Below are 18,411 nucleotides of genomic sequence, written 5' to 3'. Positions count from 1 at the left end.
GTGACACCTTATCAAAGGCCTTGCGAAGGTCCATGTAGACAACATCAACTGTACTGCCCTCATCTACCTTCTTGGTTACCCCTTCAAAAAACTCAAATTTGTGAGACATGATTTTCCACTCACAAAGCCATGCTAATTGGGGCGGGGCGGGGGGGGGGGCTGGGTTGTGGAGGGGGCAGAGAATCTTGCACAGCGGCACAGTGGTTAGCACTGCTGCTTCACAGCACCAGGGACCGGGGTTCGATTATTGGCTTGGGTCACTGTCTGTGTGGAGTTTCCACATTCTCCCCGTGTCTGCGTGGGTTTCCTCTGGGTGCTCCGGTTTCCTCCCACAGTCCGAAGGATATGCTGGTTAGGTGGATTGGCCATGCTAAATTCTCCCTCAGTGTACCCGAACAGCCACCGGAGTGTGGCGACTAGGGGATTTTCACAGTAACTTCATCGCAGTGTTAACGTAAGCCTACTTGTGACAAATAAATAAACTTTTCTTTCATTGTGCAGAAAGATATTGCCCCTGGTTCTTTTGCCAATGACTTCATATCTGTGTCTTCCGGTTATTATTGCCCTTCAGCCAGTGGAAAAATGTCCCTATATTACTCTATCTGAAACTCTTCCTGATTTTAAACAGTCTTATCAAATCTCCTTACCATTTTGTGCTGTAAGGAGAGGAACTCCAGCCTCTGCAATCTGTCCCTGTAGCTGCAATCCCACATTCCTGAAACTAATCTCAAGTTGCATTTCATTTACTGGCTGAACGATGTGGCTGACAAATACAAGTGAAACAAAGAATGTGGGGGGGATTCTCCCAGCCCGCTGTGCTGTGGATGCCGTGTTACGGGCTTCCCGCTTGGTGCCATGGCCTCCACGTGTCTCCAGCCACTGGATTTCCAGCGCCATCAGCTCTGGGCCAGAAATCGGCGCAGAGCTGTATAGAATATGCTAATAATCATTTAAATATAATTAGCGGAACCGGGACTGAAGTCTCCCAAGGAGGTTGGGGGTAAGAGGGGTGCCACCTGGTCATGGCCAGCCTGGCCCCCTGGCACTGTCCCAGGGGCAAAGTGGCAATACCCAGGGGGGAACCTTGGCACTGCCCACCGAGAAGCATGTAGTGCCAAGGGGGCGGGGCTAGAGCGGGGTGAGGCTTCTGGGGCAAGGACAGTGGAGGTGGGGTGTCCCACTGCCACTCTGCACTTGGTGGTGACAGAGGGAGGGAAGCCAGCGATCAAGGTTGGTCATCAGGGTGGGGTCAGCCTGCCAGGGCAGTAGTCGGGGTTGTTGGGGGGGGGAATCGGGAGATCAGGACTGCTAGGGCTGTGCGGAGGTGGTCAGGGCTGGCGCGGACATGTCCATTGGGGGGGGGGGGGGGGTGGGAGGGGTCACACGGCCAGCGATACAGGGTCGTGGGGCTGGTCGGCGATCGAGCTGGCCAGTGATCGGGAGGCCGGCAGTGCGGGGCTACTGCGCATGTGCAGATTTTGGCACTGACAGATCAGCGCATGCGTTATGCTGCCGGCCTCTCCAACAGGAATAGGCCCCACCTACAGCTTTTTAGCATGATTCACACTAGGGCTCTCTGTGATGCATAACATGTGGGAGATTCAGTCTGAAAATCCCGCTGAAAAAACTAGCATAATTTCATCCAGTTTTTACATGAATTCGACACTTAGAACTTTTTTGGGAGAATCTCAGCCGTGTTTTTTCCTGTGATTGTCCCTTTGTATTTTTCCCTTTCTCTAATTCTTTCGATCTTCATCTTTGAATACTTTCCACTACTCTTTTCTAAGCTTCATTCTTGCACTTGATTTATCACCAAATATTATTCTCACTCTTTCCTTTTTCTGTCTGCAAGTCTTTTGGCTTTGCATATCCAATTTCTATTCTGTATGATTTCTACTATCACTCTCTCTTTTTGGTTTGCCTCCCACACTCTTTTCCTGAGAGATCAGGAGCCAGGCCCTTTGGTGGCTCATAAATAACCTCCTCACGCCTTGGGACATGAGGTAGCTAAGACCCCAACTCAGACCCCACGTCCAAACTCCATGCCATGACTTTCTGGCTAGGGAAGATTGGAGCAAGGAGGGGAGGGAGAGGCAAAGGTTGGGAAGGATTGAGGAGGATGGTGAGGAAATAATTTTTCAGGAAGTTTGAGAGAACGAGAATAGGAAGCCAAGAGAGGAGCAAGTTAGTGTCAGTGGCTCAGTTGGAATTTTATCTGTTAGTGTCAGTGGCTGTTGCCTCTGAGTCAGAAGATTTAAGGTTCCAAAGCAGAATCCGCGTCCCCCCTGGACTGCTGGTGGGATCCGGAATCTTCTCCCGTGTCTGGTTCTCCGTGATGCCAGTGGGAAAACATGCCAGTCCTGAACATGTTTGGGTCAAAGTGGTGCGCAGAAGGTGAGACTCACCTGAAGAAGGCCTGAGCTGGCCTCTGAAGTTTGGAATGGAGGCCACCAGGGACCCTAGACCCTGGAACACGACAGCAGTGGGTGGAGTGGGGGGTGGGGGCGGGGGGGGGGGGGGGTGGTGTCTATCAGGTAGATCTTCCAGTTTCAGTGTCATCGAGTGTCAGAATGCTCCTGGAGGCCCATCTTCTTTCTTCAGCGGTGGGTTGGTGATGTTGGGCGCCTTTTCAACATGTATCTGGATATGACAACGGGATGCATACCATCAAGTCCCGCACTCCTGCCACAGAAGTCATCACAAAACCCCAGATGCATAATTATTTACACTGGGGACAGAGGACTTTCCCTGGCAATCTCCACAACGGGAAACACTCCTCGCCCAGGCTCCCAGGATTCGATCCCGGATGGGACAATTCCATTCTTAACCTGACACCTCAGTGTAGTACTGAGGGAGTGCAGCACTGCAGGGGGTGCTGTCTTTTAGATGGAACATTAAACTGGGGCTCTGTCTGTTCCCTCAGGTAGACGGGAAGGATCCCATGGCACCATTTCAAAGCAGAGAGGTGGAGTTATCCTTGGTGTCCTGGTTAATATTTATCCCTGAATTAACATCACAAAAACAGAGGTCAAGATTTTCCGGCCCTTCCCAATCTGCGGGATCTTCCAGTCCTGCCAAAAGCAACACCCCCACGGCAGGTTCCCTAGCAGCACAGCCATTAAGTTCAGCAGGACTGGAAGATCCCACCAGTGGTCAATGGTAAGCCTCCTTTGCCTCCAGAAACAGTGGGAGAAGGTATGAGCTTGCTGTGTTCCTACATCACAACAGTGACTGCACTTACACAGAACACCATTGGCTGTAAAACATTTTAAGGTATGCCAGAGATTTGAAAAAGCTTTCTTTTCTTTGAATGTAAACTGTTGCTGCAACCAGGCCCCTGTACGTTTTATCCAATTATTCTAAGCATAAGGGTACACAAGCAGGCAGCGTATGTGCTTTCAGCTGTAACAAAAAAATACTTTGTGCACTTCCTTAAACTAGGTCCCATTACAGAGTCATTCAGTGAATGATTGATTGCCTATCTCTGGAGTGAGGCTGATATCCAATAACTCTACGATGTTGACACATATATCAAGGTGAATCCCATGTGAAATCTTCCTGACTCATTAATATATTAACACTAATTGTTGCCCTGCTGACTGGGAGAGGTCTATCGTCTTGTGGACACTTGCTGAAGGTTGTCCTCCTCCCACTTTTGTTTACGGACAGTTCAGATTGACCAGATCTGAGGGCTGTTGATGTTTTAAGGTGATAGGGACAGAATCTTGAAACCTAATTGCTTCTCAGTTGCAATGATTTTAAGATTGCAACCACGGAGCAATTAGATGTAGATTTGGCCAACTCAGCTCAGAGAATGTCTTTGATGTTTGTTAAGTTGAGAATCTGAATGGTGGCATTTAAAAAATGTTCATTCTTGACATTGCACAGGCCCAATTAAGACGGTTAATGAATGAAACCCTAAGGATATCAATGGAAATAGTGAGGTGGGGTTGTGTACTCCTTGAACACAATGGGATCAATTGTCTGAGGATTAGCAAGTATTTTTAATTCCCAAAAGCGCTCAGTTTCACCAACAATGTGGGAAGTTTGTATGTCAGGATAATGGTAATGTTCTTTAGCTAATCTAGTTTGATTGCAATCCACAATATTGATCCATTTCCATATGGTCGCTGCCAATTTCTTTCTGATTTTACTCTGATCCCTCTTTTCAAGGTTCGTGCTGGGACACAGTACCATTTTAAAGTGACCATTTTTTATCTGAGAGTTTAGATGAGAATCAGCATGCTATTCGACCATGAAGAGTATCACAGCCTTATTCAATATCCAAACACAAGCACTATCCCACAGGGTATCACTGGATAGCAATCAAGAGCAGAACAGAGTCATAGAATCCCTCAAGTACAGAAAGAGGCCATTTGGCCCATCGAGTCTGCACCTACCACATTCCCACCCAGGCTCTATTCCTGTAACCCCACATACTTACCCTGCTAATCCCCTGACACTAAGGTCAATTTAGCATGGCCAATCAATTGTTGCCCAACTCCCTCGTTGGTCAGGAATCTACCGCCTCTGCCTTAAAAATATTTGTTGACCCTGCCTCCGCTGCGCTCTGAGAGAGAGAGTTCCAAAGATTCACGATCTTCTGAGGGAAAACAGTTCTTCCCATCTCCATGTTAAATGAGTGTCTTCATATTTTTATACAACTAAAGGAAGATGGACATTAAGCGCTCATTTCAATAGTTTAAAAAATGCATCTGAGGCACCATTGTTTAAGTTTATTTCTTAGTGTCACAAGTACGCTGACATTAACACTGCAATGAAGTTACTGTGAAAATCCCCTAGTCGCCACACTTCGGCACCTGTTCATGTACACTGAGAGAGAATTTATCATGGCCAATGCACCTAACCAGCACATCTTTTGGAGTGTGGGAGGAAACCAGAGCACCCGGAGGAAACCCACGTAGGCACGGGGAGAACGTGCAGATTCCACACAGATAGTGACCCGAGCTGGGAATCGAACCCGGGTCCCTGGCACTGTGAGGCAGCAGTGCTAACCACTGTGCCACCGTGCCGCCCATTGTATTAACAGGTCAAATTCAGTTTTAAATTTGGTGATTTTAAATAATTGGCATTATGCCAAAATTATCTGTGTTTCTTGGCAACAAGATGGAAGTGAGGGTCGGGGCAAGTTTAACCCTTCCCCCAAGAATGAGAATGGACGCAAGTATTTTTAGATTTTGAAAATGAAGAACAATCCACATCCCGTGTGCCGTGCCTGGGTTTAATGGAAATGTATTTGGATGGCAATTGGATTTTCTGATTGGCAGGTACTTATTGGCAGATGTTAATGAGATATTTTAAAATGGTTTTAACTTGGCATCCTGATTAGTTTTTCTGTAGCTTGGGAAACAAACCAGTGAAATGGAGGTGAGATTGAGCAGCAGTTCACATGGTATTTTAAACTATATTCATTGTTCCATCTGAATAAAAGCTCTTATTGTAGCTTATTTTTATTCATCTGTGAGATATGGGTGTCACTGACTTGACTAGCATTTATTGCCCATTCTAATTGCCCTTGAGAAGGTGGTGGTGAGCTGCCTTCTTGAGCTGCTGCAGTCCATGTGTTGTAGGTACACTCACAGTGTTGTTAGGGAGAGAGTTCCAGAATTTTGACCCAGTGATAGTGAAGGAAGAGCGATATGTTTCCAAGTCAGACTGGTGAGTGACTTGGAGAGGAACTTCCAGGTGGTGGTGGTGTCCCTATGTGTCTTCTGCCCTTGTCCTTCTAGATTGTAGCAGTCATGGGTTTGGAAGTCTAAGGAGTTTTGGTGAGCTCCTGAATGCTTCTTATAGGTGGTACACACTGCTGCCACTGTGAGTCAATAGTGGAGGGAGTGAATGTTTGCGGATGGGGTGCCATTCAAGCAGGCTGATTTGTCCTGGATGATGTCAAGCTTCTTGAGTGTTGGAGGTGCACTCATCCAGGCAAGTGGAGAGTATTCCATTACACTCCTGACTTGTAGGGCGGCACGATGGCACAGTGGTTAGCCCTGCTGCCTCACAGCGCCAGGGACCCGGTTCAATTCTGGCATCGGTTCACTGTGTGGAGATTGCATGTTCTCCCTGTGTCTGCGTGGGTTTCCTCTTGATGCTCCAGTTTCTTCCCACAGTCTGAAAGACTGCTGGTTAGCTGCATTGGCCATGCTAAATTCTTCCTCAGTGTACCCGAACAGGCGCCGGAGTGTGGCGACCAGGAGATTTTCACAGTAACTTCATTGCAGTATTAATGTAAGCCTGCTTGTGACACCAATAAATAAATAAAGATAGTGGACAGGTTTTGGGAACAAAAGGTGAGTTACAGAAGGGGAGTTACTCACCACAGGATTACTCACCTCTGATCCAGTTGAAACCCATAGTATTTATATGGCTAGTCCAGTATAACTCCCAGTATGTTGATAGCGGGGGATTCAGTGATGGTAATGCCAAGCAGTGATGCTCTCTTGTTGGAGATGGTCATTCCCTGGCACTGGCGTGATATGATTGTTATTGCTACTTGTCAGCCCAGGCCTGCATATGGTCCAAGTCTAGCAGCATTTGGACATGGGTTGCTTCACTATCTGAGAAGTCCTGAATGGTGCTGAACATTGTGCAATCATCGGCAAACGTCCTCACTTCTGATCCTATGATGGAAGGACAGCCACTGACTGAAGCAGCTGAAGATGGTTGAGCCTCGGACACTACCCCGAGGGACTCCTGCAGTGATGTCCTGGAAATGAGATGATTGACCTCCAATAACCACAACCATCTTCCTTTGTGCCGGGCATGACTCCAACCGGCGGAGTTTTTTTCCTCCTAAATCCCATGGACTCAAGTTTCGCTGGGGTTCCCTGATTCCACACTCGGTCAAATGCTGCTCCAATGTCAAGGGCAGTCACTCTCACCTCACCTCTGAATATCAGCTCTTTTGTCCATGTTGAACCAAAGATATAATGAGGTCAGGAGTTGAGTGACCCTGACGGAGCCCAAACTGAGTGTCAGTGAGCAGGCTAAGCAAACGCCACTTGATAGCGCTGTTGATGACCCCTTCCATCACTTTACTGATGATCAAGAGTAGACTGATGGAGTAGTAATTGGCCGGATTTGATTTGTCCTGTTTCTTGTGTACAGGACATACCTGGGCAATTTCCCACATTGCCGGGTAGATGCCAGTGTTGTAACTATAATGGAACAGCTTGTTTCATGGCCTTCTGGCAAATGTTTGACAGAAATTGCCTCTGTGGATCTAGCTTCTTTCAACTTTTGAGGACTTCAAACTGACAAGATGAGGAAAAGAGCTGCCGGCTGTGTTCATCAGAAGTTGAAGACTTTCACATCCGCAACGGTGACATTGTACTGCAGTAGGATCGGCGCACATAGAGGAGAAGGGTGCAGAAGGAGAGAGGCTAAGGTTATATAGGTGACAATGTCCGCTTCATGGAGTGTACAGACAGAGGCTCAACGTCCTTGGCCTTTCGGAAGAGCAGCACTTTCGCAGGCTGAGGTTGTCGTATCCAGCGGTGGCAAACATCTGCGGCCTCCTGCAAAAACTTTCATTCCCTCGAGGGGGACCCATTCTATTTACAGTCAGCCGTTCCAAGTGTGTGTCGATTTAAAAATAGAGAAAGATGTACCTGTAATAGTGTTCGTCCGTAAATCATTAGCGTAGCCAGAGTCTGCGTGTATAAGACAAAGGAAAATTGCCTGCAGCCCGGAAGCTTCCTGCAAGGCAGCTTTTGTTCATTGTTAAAAGTTGTTGGTGAACCGGATCTTAATGTGAGCGCAATAGATGTTCCAGTGTTGTATTCGCTGAATTGACTTTACTCCTTGCAGCTGCAAACCCGAAGGATTGTTTTTTAAAGAAAATGAATTTATAACTTTTTTGAAAATGTTGTTACTTCGAAGCAATCAACAGAAAAAAACAAATTAAATCTGGTCCTTGCCCATCTGCTTAGGAAGGAAAATGAGGGCCTGAACCTTTCACAGATATTATTGAATAATACAAAGCGGGCACTGAGGAAACATATTCCAAAGAATGCAAACTTATATAATCAGATTAAACTCATTCCTAGCAGGAGGAGGAGCATTTGCATCTGAAACTTTAAAATTGCAGTATAATTCACTGGGAGGAAAGCTTTACTAATATTCCAATATTTCACCCAGGCAAGTGCAGTACAATTAAAATGAAACAACAATGTACAGAGAAGTATTCAAAATCTAACACACTGATTTCAGTACTTTAGGAAGCTTCATTTCACTAAATATTCTTACTCAAAAATTGGAGCAAAGAATTGACTCAACTCATTGCAGCCGAAACAAGATCTGTATTAATCTTCCATTTCAGCAGGGTTAGAAATTGCATATAAGGCACCACTGTATTAGCAGACAAAAAAGTGACTATTTCAAATAACTGGAATTGTGCCAAATGACCCTGTGAAATATATTTGAATCTATTTTTAATGGAGCAGAACTGTGACTTCCAACTGAATTGAGGTTTGTGCACATCTGGGGTAGTACCCCCCCCCCGCCACCGTCCCCCCCGCCCCCGCCGACCGCTCCTCCGCCCCCCCCCCCCCCCCCCCCCCCCCTCCTTTCATTCCAGCAGCATGTGTTCATAATTGAATTCATTATTTTCAGTGTTGGAGTCCAGAGGAAATCAATGTGTTATTTGAAATTGTATATGTTCCAGCACGTATATATGTAAATATCACGGACATTAACCCAAGTCATCTCATCAACAGCAAATTCGACTTGTCTGTCCTGGGCGGCAAGGTGGCACAGTGGTTAGCATTGCTGCCTCACAGTGCCAGGGACCCAGGTTCGATTCCCGGCTCGGGTCACTGTCTGTGCGGCGTCTGTATGTTCCCCCCGTGTCTGCACGGGTTTCCTCCGGGTGCTCCGGTTTCCTCCCACAATCCGAAAGGCGTGCTGGTTAGGTGCATTGTCCATGCTAAATTCTCCCAAACAGGCACCGGAGCGTGGCAACGAAGGGGTTTTCACAGTAACTTCATGTAAGCCTACTTGTGACACTAATAAATAAACTTTAACACTTGTCTTCAATAAACACAGATATTTTGATGCATAAAGACAATAATTAGATTAATGGAGGAAACAAACATATTTTTTCAGTCTTTTTACGTTCAGTATTCAAAAATAATTTTCTCCAACTATACCTCACAACTACAACTAAATCTCACGGTTAAATCTCCAGGGATCCAGGGTGAGGTAGCCAAATGGATACAAAATTGGCTTGATGGCAGAAAACAGAGGGTGGTTGTTTTTCAAACTGGAGGCCTGTGACCAGCGGTGTGCCTCAGGGATCGGTGCTGGGTCTACTGTTATTTGTCATTTATACTAAATGATTTGGATGAGAATTTAGTAGACATGGTTAGTAAGTTTGCAGATGACACCAAGATTGGTGGCATAATGGACAGCGAAGAAGATTATCTAGGATTGCAATGGGATCTTGATCAATTGGGCCAGTGGGCTGACGAATGGCAGATGGAGTTTAATTTAGATAAGTGCGAGGTGATGCATTTTTGTAGATTGAACCAGGGCAGGACTTACTCAGTTAATGGTAGGGCGTTGGGGAGAGTTACAGAACAAAGAGATCTAGGGGTACAGATTCATAGCTCCTTGAAAGTGGAGTCAGAGGTGGACAGAGTGGTGAAGAAGACATTCGGCATGCTTGTTTCATTGGTCAGAACATTGAACAGAAGAGTTGGGACGTCTTGTTGAAGTTGTACAAGATATTGGTAAGGCCACACTTGGAATATTGTGTACAGTTCTCTCACCCTATTATAGAAAGGATATTATTAAACTAGAAAGAGTGCAGAAAAGATTTACTAGGATGCTACTGGGGCTTGATGGTTTGAGTTACAAGGAGAGGCTGGATAGACTGGGACTTTTTTCTCTGGAGCGTAGGAGACTGAGGGGTAATCTTATAAAGGTCTATAAAATAATGAGGGGCACAGATCAGCTAGACAGTCAATATCTTTTCCCAAAGGTAGGGGAGTCTAAAACTAGAGGGCATAGGTTTAAGGTGAGAGGGGAGAGATACAAAAGTGCCCAGAGAACTAATTTTTTCATACAGAGGGTGGTGAGTGTCTGGAACAAACTGCCAGAGGTAGTAGTAGAGACGGGTACAATTTTGTCTTTTAAAAAGTGTTTAGACAGTTACATGGGTAAGATGGGTATAGAGGGATATGCGCCAACACGGGCAATTGGGACTACCTTAGGGGTTAAAAAAAGGAGCGGCTGGGCAAGTTGGGCCGAAGGGCCTCTTTCCATGCTGTAAAGCTCTGATTCTATGACTCTAACTAACTGAACTGTAAACCCAACCTTGCTTTTGAACAGTATGCTGCATAGTGTTTTTAAAGCAAGTCATTCGTCCAATAATGTAACCAACCTTTCTGGATTTAACTTCAGCTGCAGTGTTGCAAATGCCTTTTGTTGCTTTTAATCATCATTATTGATGGATCCTGAGATGAGAGCCTGTGGCCGGAATTCTCCGGCCGTTCACGCCCAGCTGCCGCTGCCAGCAAGAGTGGAGAATTTGGCACTTGGCCAAATCTCTGTTCACTGCAGCAGGACTGGAGAATCCCAGCAGCGGGTCAACTGAAGAATCTCGAGCAGTATATCAATTATTAAAAAGAACACGAGGAAGTTAATCTGCTGGATGTCAGCTTGTGATCATCAGTAGTGAAATTCAGAATCGATAGTCATGGCCCTACATCATAGATACTGTCCCTATTTATAAAGCCCAGAATCCTGTACGCTTTAGCAATTGCCCTGCCACCTTTAATGATTTGTGCATTTTTTTTTTTACACACAGAGTGATGGGTACCCGAAATTTACTGCCGGGGAGGTAGTGGAAGCGGATACGATAGTGACTTTTAAGAGGCATCTGGACAAAGACACGAATAGGATGGGAGTAGAAGGATATGGTCCCCGGAAGGGTAGGGGGTTTTGGTTCACTCGGGCAGCATGGTCGGTGCAGGCTTGGAGGGCTGAAGGGCCTGTTCCTGTTCTGTCATTTTCTTTGTTCTATATACACAGGGCCCTTGAGCTCTGAGCATTCCCTTTAGAATTGTGCCTCTTAATTTATATTGTTCTTCCTACCAAAATAAATCACCTCACACATCTCTGCGTTAAACATCATCGGTCATTCGTCCGCCTATCTCGCTAATCTGTTTATGTTCTTGTGAAGTTTATCACTGTTCTCAAAGTTCACAATACTTCCACAATTTGTGCCATTTTCTCTAGTTTAATTGGACAAAGTTAAGTGCTATCATTTAACTATAATTGAGAAAAATGGAAAGTTTTTTTGTACCCGGCTCATTTTTAAGTTCATTTTTAAATGCAGAGGGTTTCAGCTATATTAGAACCATAAGCTCTAGGCCAGTGTGTGTGTGTGTGTGTGTGTGTGTGTGGTAGAAGGTACAACAGCTTATTGATTTACCTAATGCATTTTCTCCTCTGTCCATTTCGAAATCATGCTGTAAATCTTTGCTGCCTCTGTCAGTCTGTTCATTTAGCAAAAGCTACATAACCAGCTTTATCCTGCCATGACACCACAATAAGAATGATATTGTAATAATTTAATTGCTGTCTAAAGGCCATGTTCCCCCTCATTAGTGAATTTGCTGTTTTTGTATGAACGGAATCGCAACGAATCTTGTATTTAGAAGTAATCGAAATCAGTACTTGTGAAATGAGAACAGAAAATTGCTGCAAGTTCTCAGCTTCTGTGAAAATAGAGATGGTGGTTAATGTTTCAGGCCAATGGGCTTTCATCAGGACTGGGTATCGGTCTATTAGATCGATGTGCGCATTCTCTCACTAGATGCCTTTGTCACTCTGATGCGCGACAATCAAGCACGAGGTACAAGGCTTCAGCGATTGAAGGCTTTTATTGATAAACAATGGAACTATCTAACACGAGTACACCAATCCAGACTGGAGGGGTCCCGCCTGAGCAGAGGGTCTTATACCTCTCCTCAGGAGGCGGGGCCCGACCGGGATGTGCCATAACAACATCCACCACAGGTATATTAATCCCACAGTGTAAACACCCTAACCCAACAACAGTATAACAACCCCCACAGTGGCAACACCCTAACCCACAGTAACATTGGAATAACCCCACAGTGGTAACCAACGATGGTTCACCACATTCACCCCTCCTTTAAAAACAAAGGCCGGCGGGGTGCGAAAACAGATCACATATATACAAAATTCACAAGTCCAGACGGTCTGGAGGAACGCACCGTCGCTGTGATCTCCTCAACACCGGTTGCGACACCGGAGCAGGTGCTTGCGGTGGCGTTCTCTCCAAAACAGCATCCGGCTGTCCCCTCGAGGACTCCCGAGCCGGTTGACCCTGGTGAGGCGATGGTGCAGGGGATCCTGGAAACTTCTGTGGTGGCGCCGATCTCCGAGTCTCAGGCAAGCTGTACATGGGAGTATAACTGTTATGCACTGGTCCCGGTGCTGACCGCGCCACGTCTGGGGAAGAAAGGAGTGAAAGGGGGTTCGTGACTGGGGGTATAGGAGCGACAGGAGTTGCTACGTCCCCTGCGGGCGCCAGGTCTCGAATCGAGACTGTGTCCTCTCGCCCGTCAGGATATGCCACATAGGCATACTGAGGATTGGCGTGGAGGAGTTGGACCGGTTCGACCAAGGGGTCGGACTTGCGGGCCCTCACATGTCGCCGCAGAAGGACGGGTCCTGGGTACGTCAACCAGGCTGGTAAGGAGATCCCCGAGGACGACTTCCGAGGGAATGAGAACATCCTCTCGTGGGGAGTAGCATTGGTTGCCATACACAGGAGGGAGCGAATGGAATGGAGCGCATTTGGAAGGACCTCCTGCCAACGGGAGACTGGAAGGCCCCTGGACTTCAGCGCCAATAGGACAGCCTTCCAGACTGTAGCATTCTCCCTCTCCACCTGTCCGTTACCCCTAGGGTTGTAGCTCGTGGTTCTACTAGAGGCAATCCCGTATGAGAGCAGGAATTGCCTCAAGTCGTTACTCATGAACGACGAGCCCCTGTCGCTATGAATGTAGCAGGGGTACCCGATCAGGGTAAAAAGATCACTGAATGCCTTAATCACTGTGGCAGTCGACGTGTCCGCACAGGGGACGACAAACGGAAACCGGGAGTATTCATCTATGATATTGAGAAAATAGACATTCTGGTCCGTTGAGGGAAGGGGGCCCTTAAAATCCACACTCAGCCTCTCGAAGGGGCGAGTGGCCTTGACCAATTGTGCCCGGTCCGGTCGATAAAAGTGCGGTTTGCATTCCGCGCAAATCCGACAGCTTCTCGTTACTGACCTGACATCCTCCACCGAGTAGGGCAGGTTGCGGGCTTTTATGAAGTGGTAGAGTCGAGTGACTCCAGGATGGCACAGGTCATTGTGGAGGGCCTTCAAGCGGTCCTCTTGCATGATAGCGCATGTTCCGCGCGAGAGGGCATCCGAGGGCTCATTGAGCTTCCCTGGTCGATACATAATATCGTAATTATAGGTGGAGAGCTCAATTCTCCACCGCAAGATCTTATCGTTTTTGATCTTGCCCCTCTGCGTATTATTGAACATAAACGCCACGGATCGTTGATCCGTGATCAGGGTGAACCGCTTCCCCGCCAGGTAATGGCGCCAGTGTCTGATGGCCTCCACAATGGCCTGAGCCTCCTTCTCCACCGCTGAGTGCCGAATTTCGGGACCTTGAAGGGTGCGGGAAAAAAACGCGACGGGCCTGCCTGCCTGGTTTAGTGTGGCGGCCAGGGCGAAATCCGATGCATCACTTTCCACCTGAAAAGGGATGGATTCATCCACCGCGTGCATTGTGGCTTTCGCAATGTCGCTTTTCAAAGCCTTGAAGGCCAATTGGGCCTCCGGCGTGAGTGGGAAGGTCGTGGACTTGATGAGCGGACGGGCTTTGTCCGCGTAGTTGGGGACCCACTGCGCATAATAAGAAAAGAAGCCGAGGCATCTCCTCAGTGCTTTTGTGCTAACGGGCAAGGGAAGTTCAGTAAGGGGGCGCATACGGTCTGGATCAGGGCCGATGACCCCGTTTTCCACCACGTATCCAAGGATAGCTAACCTGCGCGTACGGAATACGCACTTCTCCCTGTTATAGGTCAGATTCAGGCGAGATGCAGTGCGCAGAAAGTTTTGGAGATTCGTGTCATGGTCCTGCTGGTCATGGCCGCAGATGGTGACGTTATCCAGGTACGGGAAGGTAGCCCGCAACTCGTTCTGGTCCACCATTCGGTCCATAGCACGCTGGAAGACCGAGACCCCATTGGTGACACCAAATGGAACCCTAAGAAACTGATATAGACGACCATCCGCCTCAAAAGCCGTGTATTGTCGATCCTCTGGGCGGATGGGGAGTTGGTGGTAGGCGGACTTAAGGTCTCTGGTGGAGAACACCCGGTACTGCGCAATCTGACTGACCATATCAGATATGCGCGGGAGAGGATACGCATCCAGCTGCGTATAACAGTTAATGGTCTGACTGTAGTCGATGACCATCCGGGGTTTGTTCCCGCTCTTAACCACCACGACCTGCGCTCTCCACGGACTAGCACTTGGCTGTATGATCCCTTCTTTGAGGAGCCGCTGAACCTCAGATCTGATAAAGATCCGGTCTTCAGCACTGTAACGCCTACTTTTAGTAGCGATGGGCTTGCAGCCTGGTACCAGATTCTTAAATAAAGAAGGTGTAGTGATCTTCAGTGTGGAAAGATTGCATGCGGGGCACTTTGGGCAATTTGGAGGCTGCGGCTGATTCCCTACTGCCAGTGAAGGGAGTGGCCCACCGTATTGTAGGATCACGCTCTTCATGTGGACCATAAAGTTTAGTCCGAGGAGAATTGGCGCGCAAAGGTGCGGCAACACAAGGAGCCTGTATCGCTCGTAGATTGTGCCCTGCACCTCTAGGGTTACCATACAACGTCCTTGGATCGGTACAGACCGGGACCGTGAGGCCATAGAAATTGTCTGTTTGGCAGGTAGAACCCGGAGTCCACACCTTTTTGCAGTGTCAGGGTGAATAAAACTCTCGGTGCTCCCACTGTCAAACAGACAATACACAGTACGACCATTTACCTTGATGTTCATCATCGAACTGTCAAGCCTGTGATGCTTTGTCTGGTCCAGAGAGATCGACGCCACCGTTGGCCCCCGGGCGTCACTGCATGCAGCCAAGGTTGATACTGAGGACCCCTGCTGGTCGCTCCTGGTCGTCGTCGACCATGATGGCCGCCCCCATGAATCGCACGTGGGCGAGGGCGCCAAGCGTAGCGACTCCTGGTGGTCATCCTCCTCCTCCGTCAGCCACGATGGCGCCGTCCTGGATTCGCACGTGGTCGGGCCTCGCGGGTACTGCGACGTCGAAGGAGCTTGTCTCCGCTCTGGAGGGTCACAGGCTGCACTGCCGTTTTTGGGCTTCGACCTGCAAACTTAAGCATAGTGCCCCTTTTTACCGCACTGACTGCAAATTGCCGTTTTTGCTGGACACTGTTGCCGTGGGTGCTTGGCCCCTCCGCAAAAATAGCATCGCTGGCCGCCTGGAGCTGCTGCCGTCGTCGGGTCGATATGGGAGCGCGAGCCCGTGGGGCGAGGAGGGATTTGTGCTTGCTCCTGCCACATTGTCTCCGCGTGGTCTTCGGGGTACAGAGCCAAGCTTTTCGACGCTGCCTCCAGCATCTCAGCCATCTCCATCGCTTGGGTCAAGTTGAGGTTCCCTTTCTCTAATAGCTTAAGCCGGATGTACGAGGACCCTACCCCTGCTACGAACGCATCTCGGGCGAGGTCGTACATATATTGCTCTGCTGACACATCTTTGCAGTCGCAGCCCCTGGCAAGCTGCAAGAGCTCATTGGCGTAGTCCTCCATGGTTTCGCCCGACTGCCGATGTCGTGTAGCGAGGAGGTAACGAGCGTGAATCTCGTTGGGTGGTCTCATGTATCGTTTCTTCAAGAGCTCGATGGCCCTCGGGTAAGTGGTGGCTGCACGAATCGCAAGATAGACCGTGTCGCTTACCCTCGCGTGGAGGACCTGGAGTTTGTCGTCGTCCGTAGTAACTGCTGCCGAGGCTGCCAGGTAGTCCTCGAAACACTTCAACCAGTGGTCGAAGGTATTAGAGGCACCGACCGCACGTGGGTCCAGCGTCAGCCGCTCTGGTTTCAGCATTTGCTCCATACTCTCTTTACTGTCGAGAGTTTTGTGTTTGTCAATAAAATTGATGCGCGACAATCAAGCACGAGGTACAAGGCTTCAGCGATTGAAGGCTTTTATTGATAAACAATGGAACTATATAACATGAGTACACCAATCCAGACTGGAGGGGTCCCGCCTGAGCAGAGGGTCTTATACCTCTCCTCAGGAGGCGGGGCCCGACCGGGATGTGCCATAACAGCATCCACCACAGGTATATTAATCCCACAGTGTAAACACCCTAACCCAACAACAGTATAACAACCCCCACAGTGGCAACACCCTAACCCACAGTAACATTGGAATGACCCCACTGTGGTAACCAAGGATGGTTCACCACACACTCAGAATTTCCTTTAGTGCTGGAAAAGACGGGCAAGGCTGAGCGAAGATAGAAACTGGAAAGTGATGTCGAAAGGAAAAGACAAGCTGTGACGCTGGAGAATACAGCGAAAGCTGTGACTGCCAGCTGGGTCCTGTGGGACACAGTGAAAAAGAACCATTTCCATCTGATTTACATACAGGTTACCACGCCAAGATGACACACATATATATTTATATATACACACACAAGCGAAGGGCTTACCCACCCAACGTTCTGCTTTAGTGAGTAATGAGGCTGAATCACTGCATATTTTTAAAACCAAGAATCTGCCAACAAATGCAATAAAATGTGGTGGCAGAAATAAGGATAACTATTATAATGAACTGAGAGAGGAAATCGTGTGATGAGAATAAGATTGTCAGCACACACCCTGCATTTAAAATTTTCCCTGTTTTCTTACAGCGTATTATGTGGCAGTGCAAAATCCTGCCAATCAGTCGAATGTTCCCCCGATGGTAAAGACAACAACTAGGGTACGTTCTGAATGCTGAGTTCAATTCCTGCTCTCAGCTGAGTTTGTTGACATCCATGATGTGGAGATGCCGGCGTTGGACTGGGGTAAGCACAGTAAGAAGTCTCACAACACCAGGTTAAAGTCCAACAGGTTTATTTGGTAGCAAATACCATTTGCTACCAAATAAACCTGTTGGACTTTAACCTGGTGTTGTGAGACTTCTTACTTTGTTGACATCAGCAGGGGGCAGGAGATTGCGATTTCCTCTCTCTCCCGCACCAAAACCACATGAACATAGATACCAAAAGGCAGCCTGGCCCTTCACCTTCAGCTGTTGTGCTTTCAGCAAATGCCCAGCTTGACCGCAACCCAACCACACTGCTGTTCAAGATCACGAAAGGTAATATATTTGCAAGTCCTTTCTTTTCTTAATCCCACTGAGGTGGGATTATTCATGATGTGGAGATGCCGGCATTGGACTGGGGTGGGCACAGTAAGAAGTCTCACAACACCAGGTTAAAGTCCAACAGGTTTATTTAGTATCACGAACTTTTGGAGCGCTGCTCCTTCATCAGGTGAGTTAGGTGGGACTATTAGCTAGGGTTCTCACTTGAAATTAGGGGTGGTAAGTTGAGTGTGCTGGTTTAAAATTATATACCAGCGCAAGTACCCAGCAGTGCTTGGGGCGGCACAGCGGTTAGTATGACTGCCTCAAAGCGCCAGGGACCCGGGTTCAATTCCAGCCTTGGGTTACTGTCTGTGTGGAGTCTGCACATTCTCCACGTGTCTGTGAGAGTTTGCTCTGGGTGCTCTGGTTTCCTCCCACAGTCTGAAAGATGCGCTGGTTCAGTGCATTGGCTATGCTAAAATCTCCCTCAGTGTACCCGAACAGGTGCTGAAGTGTGGCAACTAGGGGATTTTCACAATAACTTCATTGCAGTGTTAATGTAAGCCTACTTGTGACACAAATAAATAAATTAGACCAGACACAGGAGCCAGAGGAAGAGAAACCCCCAGACTGCACTGCATCCCTTCTTCACTGCAGACCAGAGAAAAATATCACCCACTATTTAAATACTTCCACCCTTTTGGAACGAAGGTTCCTGTTCAGTAATGAAAAATTATTTTACCGTTACCACATTCGATTGATAATCAATCATTATAAATACTATCACATATTTGGGGATTTGATTAATCCTAACTAGTCATGAATTTGTAGATTTAGCAGGTTTGGTTTCTTGTATATGAAAACATAATATATGGACATACTTATGAAGTTGCAACACAAAACAGGCCAGATCAGCCCAACCAGAGTGTTGGCATTTACCCCTCCAGACTTAATCCCAT

At 47.8% G+C, this 18,411-nt stretch overlaps 1 long non-coding RNA gene across 1 annotated transcript in view; it reads left to right on the top strand.

The window, feature by feature from the left end:
• The first annotated feature begins 1,157 nt into the window (after positions 1-1,157).
• LOC144507132 (uncharacterized) overlaps positions 1,158-18,411 on the top strand; it is a 36,702-nt gene continuing 19,448 nt past the window's right edge. The window contains exons 1-2 of the long non-coding RNA XR_013500035.1: positions 1,158-1,230; positions 10,832-10,955. This is a non-coding gene — a long non-coding RNA (uncharacterized LOC144507132). The remainder of the gene's footprint in view (positions 1,231-10,831; positions 10,956-18,411) is intronic.

This window comes from Mustelus asterias, chromosome 18, assembly GCF_964213995.1.
Source record: "Mustelus asterias chromosome 18, sMusAst1.hap1.1, whole genome shotgun sequence".
Lineage (NCBI taxonomy): Eukaryota > Metazoa > Chordata > Chondrichthyes > Carcharhiniformes > Triakidae > Mustelus > Mustelus asterias.
The sequence above is the reverse complement of the archived record's forward strand: the minus strand, read 5'-3'. Positions and strand labels throughout refer to the sequence as shown.